At 44.6% G+C, this 20,674-nt stretch overlaps 1 protein-coding gene across 4 annotated transcripts in view; it reads right to left on the bottom strand.

Moving 5' to 3' along the window:
• The window catches only part of LNX1 (ligand of numb-protein X 1), a 270,440-nt gene extending 250,125 nt beyond the window's left edge, over positions 1 to 20,315 (bottom strand). For 2 of the 4 annotated variants that reach the window (XM_085642097.1, XM_085642099.1), the window contains exon 1: positions 20,050 to 20,206. The gene's annotated coding sequence lies outside the window, so the exon portion shown is untranslated. Of the gene's footprint in view, positions 1 to 20,049 lie in introns of all 4 variants that reach the window. The other 2 variants (XM_085642096.1, XM_085642098.1) reach the window with 2 other exon arrangements.
• Positions 20,316 to 20,674: the final 359 nt, after the last annotated feature.

Here is a 20,674-nt window from a genome sequence, read left to right as displayed (position 1 = left end):
ATATTTCCTCTTTGTGTCTTAATGAGCCAAGAAGTGAGCATTCTGGTGTCTGATGGTCTGAGTAGGAAGTAGGATCGCCCTCCAGCTGTATTCTGGGAGTGAGGGAACAGTTTCCCAGAAAGTGAATGCCAACAACCATTTGTTTTCTCACTCCAGGAGCTAAGGCAGGGAATTCCCTTTTGAGAAGCGGCAGAGTCACAGATCACAGCCACCCAATAGGCACTTCTATGCAGGACTAGGGGATGCCACCAGACCACCAACCACAGTACTCATAGGTGTGGTTGGGTTCTGAGAGGGGTTATAAACTCCCTATAAAAACTAGTGAGTCAGAACTCCAGTGGAACACATGGGCTTCCTGACCACCTACCTGATTCTGAATCCTCTTTCTTGGCAGACCATTGAGGGCCAAGGTGAAGGAGGACACCCCGCAGCTTATGTACCCCAGATCATACAGATCCATGTTAGAAGGAAAGGCATTCCAGTTTGAACCCAGCCATATGCAAATCAGTCTTGACCCTGTGCCTCATGGGAACAGTCCAGCCCGTACTGCCAAGCCAGGTCCTCCCTGGACTGGAACCAAGCATCCTAGGACCGGTTTCGGGGTTTCAACCCTCTTCAGCCAGGATAGCTTGATTCCAGTGGCATGGAGAGCACGGGACTCACATCTGAGCATACCCGTCCCAGTCGAGGTGACAAATGCAAAAACAACAGTTGATGGACAGAATGCAGAACAATGTCATACAATCACCCCAGTACAGAGATCTGGGCCTAAATCCATCTAAACTGCGGCAGCATAGTTTGAAACAAGCAAATTTGACCTAGAGCTTTTTATCCAATTGATGAATTGTTTGAATACAGTATTAATTACCGCAACAAGTCAACTTTTTGAATTTGCACTGGATTACAAATACCTATGCACTTTAGCGCTGTTTTACACCTGTTTTTACATGACAGATCTCTTTTCTAGAAGGAAATTTTTATCTAAATGTAAATACTAACATATAATTGTCACATTTTCCTAGATTGCGATCAATGTAGCGCAAAGCTAAGTTTTCGATTGATGTTTTTATATATATATATTCTAATGTTTTTTTTAATTAATCAAGCAATAAAAGGATTGAGATTTTTTTTAAGCTTCACAATATTCTTTTCCTCGAAATTCTTACTACAATATTTGGACACGCAATATCTTATGTTCAATATTTTGATCAATCACCATTTATGGGTGCTGGTAACTCATGAAACTCATTTTAATATACTCCTACTAATCTGCCAGTATTGCAAATAGGTGGAAAAGGCACCCAGTGAGCTGGAAATTCCGTGTAGCCTTTGCTGTACCACACCCAGCTGGTGCTCTGCTCTGTCACAAATCAAAAATGCTCTTTGTTATATTTTGGTAGTTAAGTGCTGCTTCTGAATAAAACTGACAGAGGTCAAAATAAGTACCAATTGATTCTTTTCCATCTTTCCTCCCCATCCAGTGGGATATTAGGAGAAATAAAGCTAGGGGTAAAATGAGACCTCCTCTGCCCGAATTCCCAAGTAAATATAGTAATGAACAAGGATATGAAATCAATATTCTTTCTCATGCTCTCCGGAAAGACAACATATTTCCAGAGAAAGAGTGAACATAAGGTGTGTAGAACAATCAGAGCCAACAGGTGTTGTAAACTATCTCAATGCAGGGGCTTAACTTCAGAGGGTGTTTGGGGTGTTACAACCCATATAAATGCATTATTGGCGTGAGAGTTGGGTCTGGGGGCCCTGAGTTGGATCTCCAATGCCTTTGTTGGTTTTTTACTTTGTCATTATTTGACTAAAAGGTTTTAACTTGTTAACCTTTTTATTAGGAACTTAGACAGACACCCACCAAATAAAAACCAATATTGAACCTGCTCCTCATGGGAACAGTGTATCCCAAACCTTGGTCATCCCATCCCTTCACTCTTCAGCATACTGTTTTTAGTTGGGAAATTTGAGATTCACGTCCCCACCCCCCGCATCCCGAATCTCACTAGTGAGGCTACGCTCCTGTTTCAAGGGTACTTGCTACAAACTGAGAAGGATAGAAATTTGAGGTAGCCATGTAGGGATTTAAAAACAGGCTCAAGCATCACAAGCCATTCAGGTGGGCACACAACCCACCTAGCTATCCTACTAGTACTGGAATCTGAACTGCAGCTCACACGTGGATCTCCGCAACAAACAAGTGAATCCATCCTCCTACACACCGGTGACCAACATCAATAAAATACATTTGTTTGCAGCAGGAACATTAACACTGGAGCGGTTTTATGAGGGATCAAACCAGTGACATGCACCTTACACTGGACTATAGCAGGCAGGCGCGCAACACCCATTGGACTCACAGGGCTTCAGCCCCCCCCCCCCTCCCGGTCGTGTGTGGCAGCCCGGGATGAGACAGCTTCCCGGCGCACACACAGCCGCACCCGAGCACTTCACAGGTCTTTAAAAGACCATTTGCATGTTAATGAGGCCTCGCTGTTGTTTCACCCCTTCTAAGAGCCCCTGCAGTTCCACTTTGCCTATGGCTTAAAAGATTCAGCCCCCCCCCCCCCCCCCCGAAATTTTTCTTAGCCCCCCCCCCCCCGAAATTTGGCTCTAGTTGCGCCTCGGATAGCAGGCCCTGTGTTATGGAATTGGACCAACACCACAGAGCATAAGCGCTGCTCAGAAGCAAACTCTGAAGGGAGCCGGAAACAAAGGGAAAGGAGTACTTCACACCATCCTCTTCGGGAACCTACAATGGCTTGCTGGACCAGTGCAAGACACACCTTTAAAGAGCGCACGCAAAGCACAGTAAATTAATCAAATGACAAAAAACGACAAAAAACATATGGAACTAAGGGGGGAGGGGGGTGGGGTGCTAAGAATTCAACAGGCACGGGATTCTAGTCTGCACTATTAGGAAGAATCCTTTGTTCCATGGGGCCACACCTCCTTCCTTAGTCATGCCTCTTAGGCCGCGCCTCTTTACCAGTCCACCAACTCAGTTTTTTTTACCTACTTTAAATATTGTTGTCACGCATGTGAGACTAAACAGTTTATAGCACCTGGATTCGTCATATCAGGATGTGTCTAATCATGTCAATTTACTCATTTGGAATGTGGTCAGTGCGGTGTAGCTGACGCAACTTTATTTAGAAGACAATTGGAAGGGACTTGCTATTCTGATGGGAGGCTGCTTGAAATTCTAGATTAGTTCCACTCTGACATACAATTCTTAAAAGTCTGAAACAATTGGTTTTGTGGGGTGCACAATATAAATAAATAAAAGACAAAGTCGGTGTTGAAAAAGGTGCCACGGCTGCAGCCCATTGCAACTCGGGAGAGGATGTAGGGCTAGAGGTCCCGGATCTGGATCGGGGTAAACGGGTTCGAACCTGGGCGTTGGCTCAACATCTTGTGATTCTGGGCAAATCATTTTATCGCCCCGCGCCTACCAAAAATGAATGTGTCCTTGTGTAACATAACTGGTGCTCATGTAAAGCGCTCCAATACCTTCGGGTCAAGTTCGCGCTATATAAAAATGCAACAAAAAAAACTAACCTCGAGGCTGTATCGAGAGAAATAAAGGACAGAAATAAAAGCACGTACATGCTATGCACAAAATAAATTAAAACTTCCATGTGTAAAACCAACCTGCCTTCATGAGGCATGCCAGTCAGTCAGTCATCCCCGAGTCACACAAAAAGGCATTATGTATGCTTGTGCAAACATTCACTGAGGAACGTATAGGCTGGCGCGGAGGAGCAAGCGCTCGAACCCGGTTTTCGAACAGGCATCGCGCGCTCAAACGTGCTTATCAGTCATATTGAGGCACACTATAAAAGAGGCTCAGACAGATCCTCTGGTAATGTCACGAGCTCGTCGCACGTGCTGGTGTGTGTGCGTGGCCTACATTCCAGCCAATCACTACCCGAGGGGAGTGACCAAGGATACGTAATCGCCAAAGCCTGTCTATTAAGTGCGTAAACCTACCATTGTTATAGAGGCCATGTTTTTATATTGTAACCAATTTTAATATTTGTCATTCTCTACCCAAGACCATCTCGTATATATTTCTTCTCTTTCTGCTGTAGTCGTCATGCATCATACCGCACTCTCGCTTCATCCAAATGTTTTTTCTAAAGCAATTACATTTAGGGCATTACGTTTTTTTGTTGCTTTACGCAGACGTCTGCATTTCTCCTGGCCGGCTCTCACTTTTCTTAAGTGTGGAGTGCTTGAAACATTGAGCACAGATCTGCCTGCGGTGCATTCTTGACGAGAAAGGCCCAATTGCACGTGCGTTTCAGTTATGGGGACCTGCACAGTCTGAGCACAAAATAGCTGATTTATGGCAGCGGCAACCATGTAAAACTGCCTGACCCTATATAATGTTCTAGGGAACTTCACATGACTTTCAGTACTTCCAAGTGGCACCATCTAACCTCAGGCACCAAGAGCTAAGTTTGGCATTTTAGCATTCGGAGACTTGCATACCAGTAATTGTAATGAGGAAACATACCTTCAAGTCTCGATTGCAGAGTACAGCCTGTAGTGTCCTAGCATGGACACGTTCTAGTGTTCATGCATGTGTGTAATACTCTTTACACCCACCCACCACCTACGTCACTGGGTCAGGTGACGAGGGTAATAAAAGGGCCGAGCGCACGTGCTCGAGGCCAGTTCCCTACTACCCCAACTATGTGTCTGTGTCCGTTACTGCTGCCGAGCATGAGGGCCTAGGGCCCAACATAACAACAGCCCTCTAGGTGCCACACATGGCATGGGGCCACCTGGCAGCTATGGGTGCACGTCTCAGATAGCTGGTACTACCAGTGTCAGTGAGGCCTGCTAAGCGCTGGTGTTTGCTCACAAACCTCTCCCTATCCCGTATCTAATCTAACAATCACTGCCATGCACAAACAAGCATTTCAAGGTGCGCAGGGAGCTCTGTCTCCGTGTCCAAGAAACACGTGCTTCCAAAAACTTACAAAGTTTAGAAGATGACAAACATGTATAAAACAGCAACAGAGGTGATAAGTTTCCATCGACAAGTAATAGGAATACTTTTTGCAAGGAGACATTTTCAATGTCCCACCGTTTATCTCAATGTACATTGATTGTCACTGAAAAACTTATTCTTAGAGACCATACAGAGATGCAGAGGCCATACAGAGATGCAGAGGCCATACAGAGATGCACTTTTGTGACATCATCTCTTATCTTAGATAATAGTGAAACCATATCCTATCCTCCTGTCCTATCCTATGCTATCCTATCCTATCGTATGCGATACCATCCTAGATACAGGAGCCATGTTGCATCTGTACTTAATCACCAAAGAGTTGGGGAGACTAGCCAGCAGAGAAGGAGAAAGAGATAAAAGTGTAACACGAAGGAACAAAGAAACAGAGTGCTCAGTGGGACCATGGAATTTCATGTTCATGTTACTTGTTTAATCTTTACTTCCGTCACATAACTTGTAAAGCCAACATTTCAGGAAGAAATAAAATGAACCCCCACCATGTTATGCAAATTGATATGAAAGACTTTTCAAAGCTATTTTTGATGCTCATCAGTAATGCGTCAAGAACCCTCTCTCGGATTGAAGATGATGAGAAACAGCAGCCCAAGCCCTCGAGGTGTCCGTGCATCCAACAAAGGAGAGCTTCTAGCGCCATGGGGTTCTGGGACTTGTGAATAGGAGACAAACGCTCACTATGGGGAAATTGTTTGTCTTCCGGGCAGCATGTCTTTGTGTGCCTTCCCAATTGTGTCTCCAGGTCTGCCCTGCACTCGCTTCTACTCTAGCAATGTTGGAGACCACTCATAATTTGAGCCATCGTTTGGCTCCAGTACCTTCGACCTTAGAGAGGTGAAAAAAGGGAAAAGGGGGAGGATCTCAATACTCTTTAGTCACGCCACCGCCTTAAAATAGCGAAACGTCTTCTCTGCAGCAGTCACCTTGACCACATAGTTCCTCATCTCATAGTTGAACTGCCTCTCTGGGTTCCTTCCCAGCCCTGATGTTCCTACCGGTCTGGGAGCTGGGTGCCCATGCCACATCCGATGGAAGCTGCCAACCAGGTCCTAAGACCATCCCAAAAGGATGCAAGACATTAATCTTAGTGTGGTACCCCGATCGCTGCTGTATTCTCCTACAGCCCTGCAGCATCTCCGGTGGTCTCTAAAGTCCCATGAATCCTCAGCGCACCAGACTCCCCTTCAAAACAGGAACCAGAGGTGGCCAGATCAGAATGCTAGCAGAGTTCAGGAAGGCATCACCATTCCAGGACCCACGTCCCCAAGACAAACTCCATGCCACCTCCTTGAGGAACTGATGTCTGCACAACAGTGGTAATTGTTTGGTCAAGGAATGTAAAATGTTTGAAATATGAATTTGAAGAGTAAGCAAATTTACATCATTAACTTTGTCTTACTATCTAAATACATTTATTTCAGTGTGACTAAATTCCTCCTGGTATTGCCATTTATCTTCCCTGCAGGACTATAAATATCTTGAAAAAAACAAGCTTTGGCAGAGCCAATAGGTCTGGCTTGTATTTTGAGTCCTGGCTAAAAAAGATTACAGCAGTAAAAAAAAACTAAAAAAAACCAAACAAACACATAGTTACTTTCTGCATAAAATAGATCTATGAGATAAATAATGAAATGTGTGAAAATTCAGTATACTTTCGTCATCTAATATAGTCCCTGATACATTACACTACAACCATTTCATAGAAGGTGAAATGATACACCAGATTTGCCAACAGCTTGAGGTGAGCAAGTAATACTCCTTTGGCAGGGCCATTGTATCCATAAATATCATCTGATATGAATAATATTTACAAAAACATTACAATATTGTCCAATTGGGTGTAGATGTTCGATTATTAACTCCCATGGGGCAATATATTTTGAAAACTATAAATAGGACAAGATATTTTTGTCAAATGATAGTCTGACACCATTCCCTCTATGTATATTTCAAAATATTAGTATTAATAGATATTGAGATAGGTACGCTGTCAAGCCAGACTTAAAAACAAAAAGTATTTCTTCCCCCCCCCTAGGCTTTTCTAGACTGATGGGCTATCTCCCTGCCCCACCAGACAACCAACTACTCAATCTCCCCGATAAGCCCATCCACCCCTCAAATACATCCTTACTACACCAGCGGCATTCATGCCTCTACATGTTTCTTGCAGTACTTCAAGTTCCTTCCCAGAATGCTCTAAAGCTCAGCTCCACAGCCCACAACATCATCTGAGGCACTTGAGAAACCGCACAAGCACACAGTTCCCGTTCCGGCTGCCATTCCTCCTCCCTTATTGAACCCGTTGTTCTGTCTTTTGTGTGATATAGTTATGTGAAGTTTACAGGACACTAATTCTGTCATTACGATAAGGTAGTTGAATGACTATTACATTCATCATGGGCAGTATGGCATACCACGTGTCAGAGGCACAGTATAAGCAGCATCCATTGTGTGGAGGCACGTGCCTGCGTGAGTCATGAAATGATGAGCCTCAATGTTGCTCATCACGACTTATGCAAATAAATGATAATTGTGTAGACGTTCCTCACAGAGGATACGCTTGGTTAGAAGAAGGTGGACCAGTATTACGAGTTTGGATTTTTCATGATCTTTGTCCCAGGCTATCCTTTCTATGGTGTTTTCTCACAAATTCCCTCCCAATTTTATGTGTTAAACCTCTAAGCGTACACCGGTGATATGTCTCCACATCGTTGAAGAGGCCGTGCCAATGATGTTGTGTTTGGACATGGTGGGTTATTGAGTATTCCCTGTGTCTGGTGTAAACGATGTGTTTTCTACTGAAACCCCTGTATGGTATTGTGGTGAGATCTTTACTTTCATCAGCTTTATAAAAGATAATTGTTTAAAACAGTCTAAGTACTTCTGTATTATGTTAATTAGCTTTTGTTCATTATACTTACACCCACATGGGTTTGATGGAGTTGACCGAGGTGGGAAACAGAACTTTCAGACCAATTCAGTCCTGGCAAGAAGGGAAAAGGCGGGTTTTCAAAAATGTCCTTAATGTGAGCATTCTGGAGAACAAGGATCAACGCAGGGAAGCTACGGCTGCCATGGCATCGCTTGTTAACTTGGGGACCAGCAGGTGATTTGAGTGAGGGATTAAGTCAGTTGATCTAAAAATGGGCACTCGCTGTCTAATAAAGAAAGGGAACTGCCAAAGATAGAAGGATGAACTAGGCAAATAACTTTGAAATAGATCCTGGCCTGCATCTGGAGACAATGATAGTGATTGAGGATGAAGATCAGCATGACAAAACTTAGGAGCTCGCAGGTGAGATAGACTGCAAAGTTGTGAATGGCTCCAAATGCTGTAGTAGAAATGTAGGTAATGCGACTTAGACAGACATACAGTAGTCCCAGTGCGATTCAATAATGGAAGGCATGACAAGCCACTTGCTAGCATTGGTCTGGGCTGCTGAGCATATAGTACACACAGCGAGGGATCGCAGAGTTGTTCTGGGAAGCAGATTAAGGTCACATTTAATTTTAATGCCCACGTTTTTCACCACTTTAACCGAGGTGGGACATCGGTCCATTGAAAGGGGCCAGAAACAGTCATTCCAAAGATTTGACATTAAGACTTACGTTCTATCAGCATTTACGCTAGCCTCTTGGTCATTTTTTTTATTCAGACATGGTCCTATAGCCCAGGGAGAGGATGCGGCCTAACGGCTACAGCGGTTGACCTCAGAGCTATGGAACTGGCTTAGAGTCTTGGCGGGACGCTCAACATCCTATGATTCTAGGCACATCACTTAATCTTCCTGTGCCTAACAGAAATGAATGTGTCAGTCTGTAACACAACTGGTGCTGCCGTAAAGCGCTTTGATACCTTTGGGTCTAGTTCCCGCTATATAAAACTCCAAAGAAAAAACAAGCAGACACAAGCTAAATCTCCATGTATTTTAGAACCTTTTCTGGATACTAATCATGCTCCATCCTTCTACTCCTGGTCTTCCTCACAGCTTTACTCACGAAGAGGAGCATGGTTGAGGATTACTTATTAGTAATCAAGATATTGCTTCCACATCCCTATTCCTCATCCAATGGCTATTTAATTAGTAATGTGAAAGATGATAATGTGCTCCAATCCATCCCCTACTGGGGCTGGAGTTTTTTTTTTAAAAGAGTCAGCAGGGATCTCTCTTATCGTGTGTGAAAACCCACCCCAACTTTGTGCTCAAGAGGCAGATCCTTCCAAACAATAAAAGCATCAAGTTGGGCCACATTTTTTTAAATGTAAAAGGATATCTAGTTCCCCCACTGTCTGTACTGAGGTGATATCCGCCATACAAATAACCTTCCTAGTCAATAGTTTTTTTGTCCATTTGTTCTAATGCTAAGGAGAGTGGAAGGACAGAGATTTTAGGTTAAACAAAGAAATCAGTGATCCAGACTAGGCCCACGGCTTAGAGCAACCAGGTGGCGGTAGCTACTAATTCCTCATGTACGGATTCCAAAACTACTCCCTAGATTTTACTGAAGAACCTGCACATTGAAGCTCTAATGCCTTTGGAGCCTATGTGAAAAGAAGGTTCACTTGCCTTTTCATTCCCTTGAGCAGCCTACAGCATCTTGGCATTCCCAATAGCTCCGTAGAGGCCCTAAAGTTTGAGCACAATGACTGAGCTGCGTAGGCTGCAAACATTTTCGATATGTGAGCCAAATGGATACCAGCATGGGATTTCTTAATGCTCAACCATCTTCCTATCCTACTGCTAGTACAGCTCTTTCCTTAGATATTAAAGAACTGCTCAGAAGGATGGAGAGGAATCATCCCTGCTCGATATGGGGAGAGATGACTGGATGTGCACTGTTAGGATTCAGAATTTATACAGTTCCAAAAAATCTTTCCATATAGTAAACAATTCAGATTGTGCGTCCAATAATTACAATATCTTCTGCAGCTGAGTTGGGGTGGACATGCTGAGTAGCCAGATATCAATGTGAGGATCAATGGTTGATTCCAATTTTTCAATTGAGTTTTGGTTGGTGACACACTTTTGGTGCCATTTTAGAAATTTAAACCAGTTCTTTTCTAATATGTCATTATTCAGCTCACATTCTCAGTCATGTTTTAGCAATAGGTGAGTATTATCACTCACTGGAAGGCACTAGAATTTATAGCTTGGATGTCTTTGTTTAGCTTGTGTATTGTAAGGAATGCTCCTTGAAGGCCAAGGCTCTCGGTTCAGGATTTTTGATATCATAACTCATTCGTTTTAGAATTTGGCATGGATTGAAATAAGTCCATTCATCCCTTGAGTGAGACAGTACAAAAATGAAACAGCAAGCCTAACATTCTCACTTCGGTATGCATGTTACGCACCTCCTCCAAAGATAGAAATCCCCCACAAAGAGTCCAATGCTTTGAGTATTTCACTCTGACGGCGTGCAACTGCTTCATCTGTTTCCAGAGAGCAGTCACCAAGACCAAAAATAGATTTGTCACAAATGTGGGTTGCATCACCAACTAATATTTGGGTCCTTCCAATATTTGTTATTATTCAGTCTCTTTTATTCTTCATTCATAATAAAAACAGCCAAGCAGCCAACGTGTTTCGTCCAGCTTCAGTGAACTTCATCAGGTCTTAATATCGACTTTCAGTCTCTTATTGATTGTGGAAAATTGCAACAATGCTGTCTGATTCAGTATATCTATTTTTTAGACATTCCCCACCAAATTCGATTCAGCACGTAGAATTTACAGGCATTGCCTTGGGAGCCTGTTCGTGCCGTGTTTACGCCAACACGCTACACGTTATTAATTGGAAAAGCCGAAGCACCAGCTCAACACTACATGGGAAAGACGCAGACTTTGGCGTTCAGAAGTACTATGTGGGGTGGCACAGGAACCGAGTAATAGTGAACTTACCCTGGATACAGGAGGGCACAGTTCAAACGTGGGAGATATACTGAATCGGACAGCATTGTGGCAATTTTCCACTATCAATAAGAGACTGAAAATCGATATTAAGCCCTGATGAATTCCACTGAAGCTGGATGAAACGTCCTGGCTGCTTGGCTGTTTTTATTATGAATGAAGAATAAAAGAGACTGAATAATAACAAATATTGGAAGGACCCAATTATTCGTTGGTGGTACAACCCACATTTGTGACAAATCCCTTGAGTGAGACCATGGTATTTTTTTTATTCATAGTGATAGCTGAATTTCTCATTTTGTTGCATTACTTCCCTTATAAGATTATCTTATGGTATGTCCTACTATCTGAAAAAAATGATTTATACAGCAAAGAATATTTGCAATGTACAAAATAGAAGAATTTACCACATTTGTAACAGTCAACTCTTGTGTATTTTATATGGTTTTTGAAGACATGTTTAGCAAAGCTTGCACTGTCTATCAATCTATTTTGAAGCTGCATATTGCCCCCAAAAGGAAACACTGAGAATGATAAGCGTTTGATTGGTTGTTTTCCAAAATAAATCCATTTAGGCGTTTTGGACAGTGGCGACTCCTCAACTTGGGCTTTAGGACAGTGTCCTGGCACATACTGTCTCTGGCTTCCTGGTACCCATTCATTTTAGGTCTAGTTTGACATTGCAATGATCTGCATGACGGATTATTGCTAATTCTTTGAGATATACATGGAATGGGCTTTGGCTCCACCCAGATGAGTATTACTCTCTCAACTCATTCTATTTAGCGTATCATTCCACCTTCCAAGAAGGGATTGCATTGGAATGTATTAGGGACTATTTTATATCTAAAAAATTATCAGAACCAACATTCTGTGTGTCACGTTTAATTCTTTATCTCCCATATGAATTTTATCTAGAAAACAAACACTTATGCTTTCTTTTTTCCCCAGCATAGGCTATGCCAATATGGCAGGTTTTACTGTAAGCAACAACATGTGCGCTTGCAATGCATATAAACAGCATCAGTGAATACCTGCGTTTACATGGCGTCAAAGTCAGACCTGTTAGCTTGGCCAATGCCTGTTATTTCTCCGCTTGAAACTGGCATCATGGTGGACTTAGTCCAATTGATTTTGTAGCCTGAAAGGAACCAAATTTGACCACCAGTCTTGATATAGATTTTATGGGTGATGATAGGGTTATTTATACATTTTGACATAAAACAAGGAAGATATATTACATTTGGATATTTCAAAATCACATTGATTTATGGGCAACTTGTTTTTTTTTTACAGAGAAAGAAAAATACACATAGATGGGTCCCACGGAAAGGACATGAACCCAAGATGCAGCAAAAACTGTATTTTTCAAACTTTAGCTGGAACCGGGTGTAACAAATACGTGCCCTTTAACTCTTCTGAGGTGACATTCCATGTTTCCTTAAATTCTCGCTATATCACAATCAAGGCCTCTTGAACAGCCTGAGAGAGACTGGTTCTTTTTCACATGCTTCTTACTATGTCTTCCCTCCTGAATCTCCATCTATCCCTGCATTTATTTTTACTGCTGGCAGGGAATTACAGTCTCTTTAAGAACCCTACTTGTGCTGCCCCCATAGATTGCTCGGGTGCGAGGGATCGTGGATGTAGAGGATTCCTGTGTGACATGCTTTCTTTTTCTTTGCCAATGCTCAGAACACCCTGCTACCTCCATACCCCTTTTGAGTACCACTGTGGACTTCAAAGCAATTTTCTTAACACTTAGCATCACACATACCATACGAAAGCAACTTCACTAAGTATGCACAGTGACTGGGCCACTGCTTCCATGCATAAGTGTGGGCTTCCATTCTTCCAAATATAACATGGCCTTCCACATCAGGGGGCTGGATCTCAGCGGCAGAAGGAAAACCCCCACTCTGAAATCCAGGTCACTAGCATGAAGTCCAAGGTACGAGGCCAAGCCCTCTTACCTTCTCCATGAACTGTTTACAGCTATCTTTCCGTACTCATAACCCCAGCAGGGGAAGCACTACATGGAACAGTTTCCATACTTGCATTGCTTAATTTGTAAAATATTGAGTGCCGTGCCTAAAGTTGTGCTCAGAAGCACACAGCTGGTGCTGTTAAACGTCGGAGCGCCGCATACCAAGGCTGCCTAGTCTTGGATCCATCTCAAGCCTCTTGAATCCATCAGCAGACACTCCATGCCTTTTTTATTTCACTCTTGCAGCTTCCTGCTTTCTCACATTGCCATGGTTTTCCATCTTTCTCTTTCTCCTTCTTTAATCTTTGTGTGTTTTCCCTCTCTTGCTCTAAGCAAATATCTGATGAGGAGCTATAAGTGCGGGTCCCCACAAATGATTGCCGGTGGTCCGCACCGGGAACCTCTGGCTCAAATTAAGCGCTGCATACTTGAAATGCACTTGCTTTAGGGGATCCCGATCACCGTGTTTCTCTTTGCATTTCCATAATCCCACAATTCACCATGCCAACAGGGGCTACTTTAAGAGTCAAGAGCATTAGTTACTTAGCGTTGAAGCTCTTAAATGGGTTGAAACAGACGAAAACGTGAAGGGTGCTGAACAGGGTTTCCTTCTTGTAGAACCAATCTACAGCCATTTCAGAAACCTAGAACTGCAGTTCCTGTCTCGGAGGTGGAAGCCACATCATAGTAAGGACAGTGACAAAAAAGGAGATTAGATCCTGTGATGCAATTTTGCGACTTTGAGTATGTCACACAACTACTCTGCATACCCGTTAACGTATGACTCGGTTGGATCATCTTTGCAGGTCAACAATCGAAGAGGGAAGAGGACAATTTGTGTCACAGTGGCTGGATTTGGTTTGGATCGAGCAGGCTAGCTACTCACTCTCTCAACACACTTCAGGCCCTATGCTCCTCTCATCATCAAATCTGAAAGGAGGTGCAGTCAGACTGGATGTGTCAGTGATGGTCCTTTTATCATTTAATGGGTTCTAGATTCTTATTGGCGGTATATACTGATTTGTGGATTTCGGCAGCACAGAGCTCAGCGCCTCTTACTTGCAGACACTTTGGTTTCTGTGACTTCCATCGCCATGTTGGACTGTTCTACTTGTCTTATTTTAATCTGGCAAGCTTGTCTTGTGTGTGATTAAGTGGCAGCCTGCAGTTTTGATTTTGTTTGCATCTTTGAAGATTTGTGTTTTAGCACTTCTCGAAGTTAGTGAACTCTATAGATCATACTATTGGCTGTGGAAGGACAGTATAGAGGGTCTACTTCTCCCTTCGATGCATGATCAAGTTGTGTGATCCTGTGCAAATCATCTCATCTCCTTGTGCCCCAGTTCCCATAGCTGCAAAACCGAAAGTGCATCGAAACAAGCTGTACATATATTAAATTCTAAATAAAACACTGGGCGTGAAATATGAGACTGTCCGAATAGGTGTAGTCATAGTGTACACAAATAGAAGAATTGCTCTGAGTCTGGGCCTTAAGGAATTGCAAAGTCTGGGGCCTGCCCTGGACCAACCCAAAGATCTATGTCTATGGTTCTGTCACCTGAAGATCAGTTAGTGAATCACATCATCCAGTCAATATTCTGAGACAGAAAGAAAAAGAAATCCAAGAGAGACAAACCACAAAAGGCGATAAACAGCTGGGTATCCCTTTATCTCCCCAATCACAGTTCAGTTTTATAAAATGAACTAATAACATAACCGCGGTTTCTCTGGATTCTGAAACCAGCACACAATGTATGCAGGCGACCTTGCCACAGGTAGAAAGTCCTTTCGAAGCACAAAACATTTCTGATTTTCTGAACAAATCCTCAAACAAATAAATGATGCAATGACTATCCCTTTTGGATAAATATGAATGGACCAACAATGACTCGAAGATATCAAATTATTTTAACCTAAATCTCTCCTCCAAGGTTTTTTTTCTTCATGATCACAAAAATAAATGCTGACCTCCCCCTTTCGGATACCTTTACCCTAAAGACATGCCTTCCACTGCCCAAACGTGTACTTGCATTACAAGCTCTAGAACAAGAGTCACAAGTGAAAAAATGTGCAGATTATGGAGAAGAATATGTAAAGGTTTAGCAAGAATTATTCAGAGATGCAAGAAATTTCATAAAATGCAAAATTGGAATTCTCCCTCAAGCAAGCCTGTTGCTGTTATTTACCAGTTTCAATTTCAGTTTCTGGTGGTTACGGTCCATGCCAAGCCAGTTCTGTAAAGTGCAATGCTGATCCCAGGTGTTAGGCGGCACTAAACAGCTACCTCAAAAAAAACCAAAATCTAAATAATCAGGAAAAGTGATAGAATATAAACGTTATAGAAAAGTTGATGGACCTGGGTACGTAGGATGAATGAGCACACATACAACATTGAAGAGACTACAACTCTACTGCAAGGCAGGCTGTGCGTACAGGCCTGGAGAAGTGTGGCTCCTCCCTGACCTATTAGCAGCCATGAAGCAGTGGACCACATGGTCCAGCTGGAAAACCATCCCAACACAGCAAGTCAAAATGGACACAGCATCTCTTCAACCAACACATCACCTGCATTGGTTTCCAGACATTTATTCTCTCCACTACTTCTCAGCTTTGGCTGTTTCCTTGGTAGAGGTCATGGCACATGAGCTACAGGTCCAGATGCATGCGGACGACAGGCACAGTGTCCTCTGCGTATATGGGATGGCAGCGCTCAGAACCCAAACAAGATTGTCTAACATTCAAGACACATCTACTTCTGGATGAAGGAGAAGTGCCTGGGTCTGAATGGGCCAACGGCAAGAAAATGACAACCCATGTCCGAGGTCGTCATAGTTTTTATCAGCGATGACACCCAGGTATATTGTAAAATCGAGGTATTTTGATTCTGTTCAAACCTGTTCTGCAACCAGCAGGAAATGCGCATCTAGAGCACGAGCCTTAGAAGGGCCATCCCATTCCACAGATCAACCAATGGGTTGAACTCACAAGACCTCTGTTGTCATTCTGCCTGGTTTATTTTAACCTAATCTACACCAATGCCTAAAATGGAATTACAGAAACTTGACCATATACAGAACCAGTCACCGAGTGAGGTTTCTGTTGAACCTGAGAAAGACAGACCACATCTCACTAGGAGCGAAAGCACTTTGGTGATTTCCAGTGAAACTAAAACATTTATTTTTTTAATTTAAAGCATTGTGCACTGTATGCACAGTTTTAGTGGCAAAGTCGTAGGATACCTACAAAAACGTGCACACTATACCACGGATCAAATTCACAGGTTGTCGATCGTCAGGCGGATCAGTCAAGGCTAATTCTGCTGGAAGAAACATGGAGGCATCATGGAGGCATCATCCTCGACTCCTCACTCACCATGAACTGAGCAGGTCAACGCAGTCACATCCAGCTGCTTCAACACCCTCCGCATACTCCGCAAGACCTTCAAATGGATCCCACCCGAGTCAAGAAAGACAGTCACTCACGCACTCATCACCAGCAGACTGGACTATGGAAACGCACTGTATGCCGGCATCAACAAGTCCCTACTCTGCAAACTCCAGACCATACAGAACACCGCAGCCAGACTCGTCCTTGGCATCCCCCGACAAGAACACATCAGCCAACATCTACAAAAACTCCACTGGCTCCCCGTAGAGAAAAGAATCACTTTCAAAATCCTCACCAACACCAACAAATGCCTACACAACAACCGACCGGAATACCTCAACGACAGAGTCAACTTCCACGTACCCAAAAGAAGCCTCCGCTTCTCTAACCTCACACTAGCTGAAACCCAGCGCACCCACGGAGCCAGAGCAGGTGGAAGATCCTTCTCCCACATCGTAGCCAAGACATGGAACGAGCTACGGGCATATGTGAGACAATCACTCAAGGCTCCTGTCTACCTGACAAGCCTTCGAGAGGGCACTGAAAACTTTATTTTTCTTGGAGACCTGTGAACACCAGGCAGACTTTGACAGTACAGCGTCTCCCATCCCATTCTGGGCAAAGCAGAGCCCACCAGTCCACAACAAGATTCTGAGAACCAAAATACACAGATCTGTCCTCTCCACCAGGTTCTGGGGACCAAAATACACAGATCTGTCCTCTCCGCTAGATTCTGGGGACCAAAATACACAGATCTGTCCTCTCCGCTAGATTCTGGGGACCAAAATACACAGATCTGTCCTCTCCGCCAGATTCTGGGGACCAAAATACACAGATCTGTCCTCTCTGCCAGATTCTGGGGACCAAAATACACAGATCTGTCCTCTCCACCAGATTCTGAGGACCAAAATACACAGATCTGTCCTCTCCGCCAGATTCTGAGGACCAAAATACACAGATCTGTCCTCTCCGCCAGATTCTGAGGACCAAAATACACAGATCTGTCCTCTCCGCCAGATTCTGAGAACCAAAATACACAGATCTGTCCTCTCCGCCAGATTCTGGGGACCAAAATACACAGACCTGTCCTCTCCGCCAGATTCTGGGGACCAAAATACACAGATCTGTCCTCTCCGCCAGATTCTGAGGACCAAAATACACAGATCTGTCCTCTCCGCCAGATTCTGAGGACCAAAATACACAGATCTGTCCTCTCCGCCAGATTCTGAGAACCAAAATACACAGATCTGTCCTCTCCGCCAGATTCTGGGGACCAAAATACACAGATCTGTCCTCTCCGCCAGATTCTGGGGACCAAAATACACAGATCTGTCCTCTCCGCCAGATTCTGGGGACCAAAATACACAGATCTGTCCTCTCCGCCAGATTCTGGGGACCAAAATACACAGATCTGTCCTCTCCGCCAGATTCTGGGGACCAAAATACACAGATCTGTCCTCTCCGCCAGATTCTGAGGACCAAAATACACAGATCTGTCCTCTCCTCCAGATTCTGGGGACCAAAATACACAGATCTGTCCTCTCCACCAGATTCTGAGGACCAAAATACACAGATCTGTCCTCTCCGCCAGATTCTGAGGACCAAAATACACAGATCTGTCCTCTCCGCCAGATTCTGGGGACCAAAATACACAGATCTGTCCTCTCCGCCAGATTCTGGGGACCAAAATACACAGATCTGTCCTCTCCGCCAGATTCTGGGGACCAAAATACACAGATCTGTCCTCTCCGCCAGATTCTGGGGACCAAAATACACAGATCTGTCCTCTCCGCCAGATTCTGGGGACCAAAATACACAGATCTGTCCTCTCCGCCAGATTCTGGGGACCAAAATACACAGATCTGTCCTGTCCACCAGATTCTGGGGACCAAAATACACAGATCTGTCCTCTACGCCAGTGTGGTGTATACGATCCCTCACTCAGTCACATTAAGTGGCATGAGGCGACCATGGGGAAGCAGGGTAGCACTTTTTAGCATAAACTGCACTGCCATTCAGCCACATGAGGGCTATTTTGCACTTGTTCGTGCAATTTTGCATCAGTGACTCGTATTTTTGCCGCGACGTTTGCAGAGATGACCAGTGCCAAATCGAATTTTGAACCAGCTGATCAGTGTGAAGGCGACATATTCAATCAAGTCCCCTCAATCATATGTCAACTCAAGGATGTGACGTATCGGTCAGAGTGGCCGACTTTGGAGCTGGGGAACCAGTTTCGAGTCTTAGCGTCGCCCAACATCCTGTGACTCTAAGCAAATCACTTAATCTCTCTCCATGCCTACTAAAACATTAATTGTGTCCTCGTGTAACGTAACTGGTACTCAAGTAAAGCGCTCTAATAGCTTCTGGTCGCGTTCGCGCTATATAAAAAAAAACTGCAAAAAAAAAAATAATAATAATAATTTTAAAAAAACTGGTGGGTGCAGTTGCCCGTCACCGGCACAATGTGCATAAACTCGTACAACATCCCGTTCCCCAATTACGCTGATTGCTCCTACTGAAAAAGGAAAGGACATATTTAAAAATCACCTGACAACATGGTTATTCTTACACGTCCTTTTTTTCTCCCGCATGGGACAGTCTACCCTACATAGCTCCCGTCGCAGGACTCCGGGGATAAATCTTTGTTCTATTAAGCAGGTTTTTTCCTGCTTTCCGACACCGCCAGCATAATACAGTGCGTCCCATTAAGGGATGAAAGTGAAGCTCTCGGGCGCGGTGACAGAGATGGATGCTTTACAATCTTCTAAACGTTGTGCGCTGATCTAAGCCCCCCCCCCCGCCCCCCTTCTCCAGCGGCACACAGGAAGAACATTCGCTTAATAGGAGCGTAATCTGGGCGCTTTAAATTGTAACCACACAGTCAGAGGCTGCCTATTGAAACAATTAGGCAGTAACGCTGCGCGCGGCCACAGCTAATTAAAGCGATCAGAGGGCGGAAACGTGGGTAAACAGAGGACACGGCGGCAGGCACCGGAGTCCAGTGTGCCAGCTGGGAAGAGAGCGGGCTGGGAGGGACGTGACGTTTGCTGGGCACCACCTGTGCCATTAAAATGCACCATTGAGCTGCATTGGATTCTGTGTGTCAGTGGGCGATAATAGCAGCACGTGTCACCGCCTCGTGGGGGGAGGCGGGGAGTATTAGCCACCAGTCTCCCTGGTGCCAACACTGATGTATAGCTCCTTGAAACTGAGAAACGTCCTTGTAAATCAATGCAGATACTCCCACGTTCTCTGAAAACGCAGCCGCTTTTTAGTCGAGTTGTACATACCCTGGTTTTTAACAAGATTTAGTACGAGCACCGATGCTAGGTTAAAGCGTGTTTTAAAGGGTAGTGCTGCTCGCTGATTACTTCGCTTCTTGGCGCTTTTAGTTGTCTGAATAAATTCCGTTTTTTCACTAACAGTAACATGGCAAACCAACGAAAAACCTCAATATCCCTTTAGGAAATCACCACAGTCCAATGTAATATTAACAGGTTTACCACCCTCAAATGTGACATTTTTTATAACACTCGGCGTTCACATTCCCTACGAAGTACTACTTTTATTGCCAAAATGGCTGCTGCTGGCCGGCCAGTGCCGGCTCCTCTCAGACGCGCAGCCCGGGTGACCTCCGACAGATTCTTTCACATTCACTTTCAGCCGCAGACGCGGCCGGTGGAGGGATCGGCGCTGCGGGCCCGGCGCCCTTACCTGTGTGGTACGCGTCCTCTCCGTGTCCCTGGCGGCCGCGCGCCCCTTGGCTCCCCTTGGGTCCAAGGCACCTCCGTGACAGGCAGGCAGGCAGGACCAGTCCGCGGTCCGGTGCGCAGAGTTTGCAGGCGGCTTGCGTCCTACCCTTGGAGTGACTGATTATTAAGTACAAGGAAGCGTGTGACATCACGGGAGCCAGCCTGCACGGCTGCGGCACACCTGGGTGCCTGGAGCTCCGCGGGGCACGCCCTGCCTCCCTGCAGTACCTCGCTGCCAGGTATGCTCGGCTGCACGACGCTGGGCGGTGATCGTGCGGATAACACTTCGGAGGCCTCGTTCCTGTCCTGTAGCCGTTACCCAGCTGCTTAAACCCCAATTTGGTCAACCAATGGGCCAAAAACTGCAGGCAGCTGGTAACTTGGCACATCGCATGGCAAATCTTGTGTACGGTGCACTCTTGAGAGGTCATTCCTGATGAATATGTGAATGGATGCCGAAGTGCACTTTAAAAGGGATGCCAGAGAAGCTACCTCCCATTAATTCTGTGCTATAGATCACCTGCAGTTTTGGTGGCCGTCCTGAGACTGCTTGCGTCCGAGGCGTTCCTACATCGATCGCCCAAAAA

The sequence above is a fragment of the Triturus cristatus genome, chromosome 2_2 (genome assembly GCF_964204655.1).
Source record: "Triturus cristatus chromosome 2_2, aTriCri1.1, whole genome shotgun sequence".
Lineage (NCBI taxonomy): Eukaryota > Metazoa > Chordata > Amphibia > Caudata > Salamandridae > Triturus > Triturus cristatus.
Note: the sequence above shows the minus strand (reverse complement) of the source record. Positions and strands in the feature narration are given on the sequence as shown.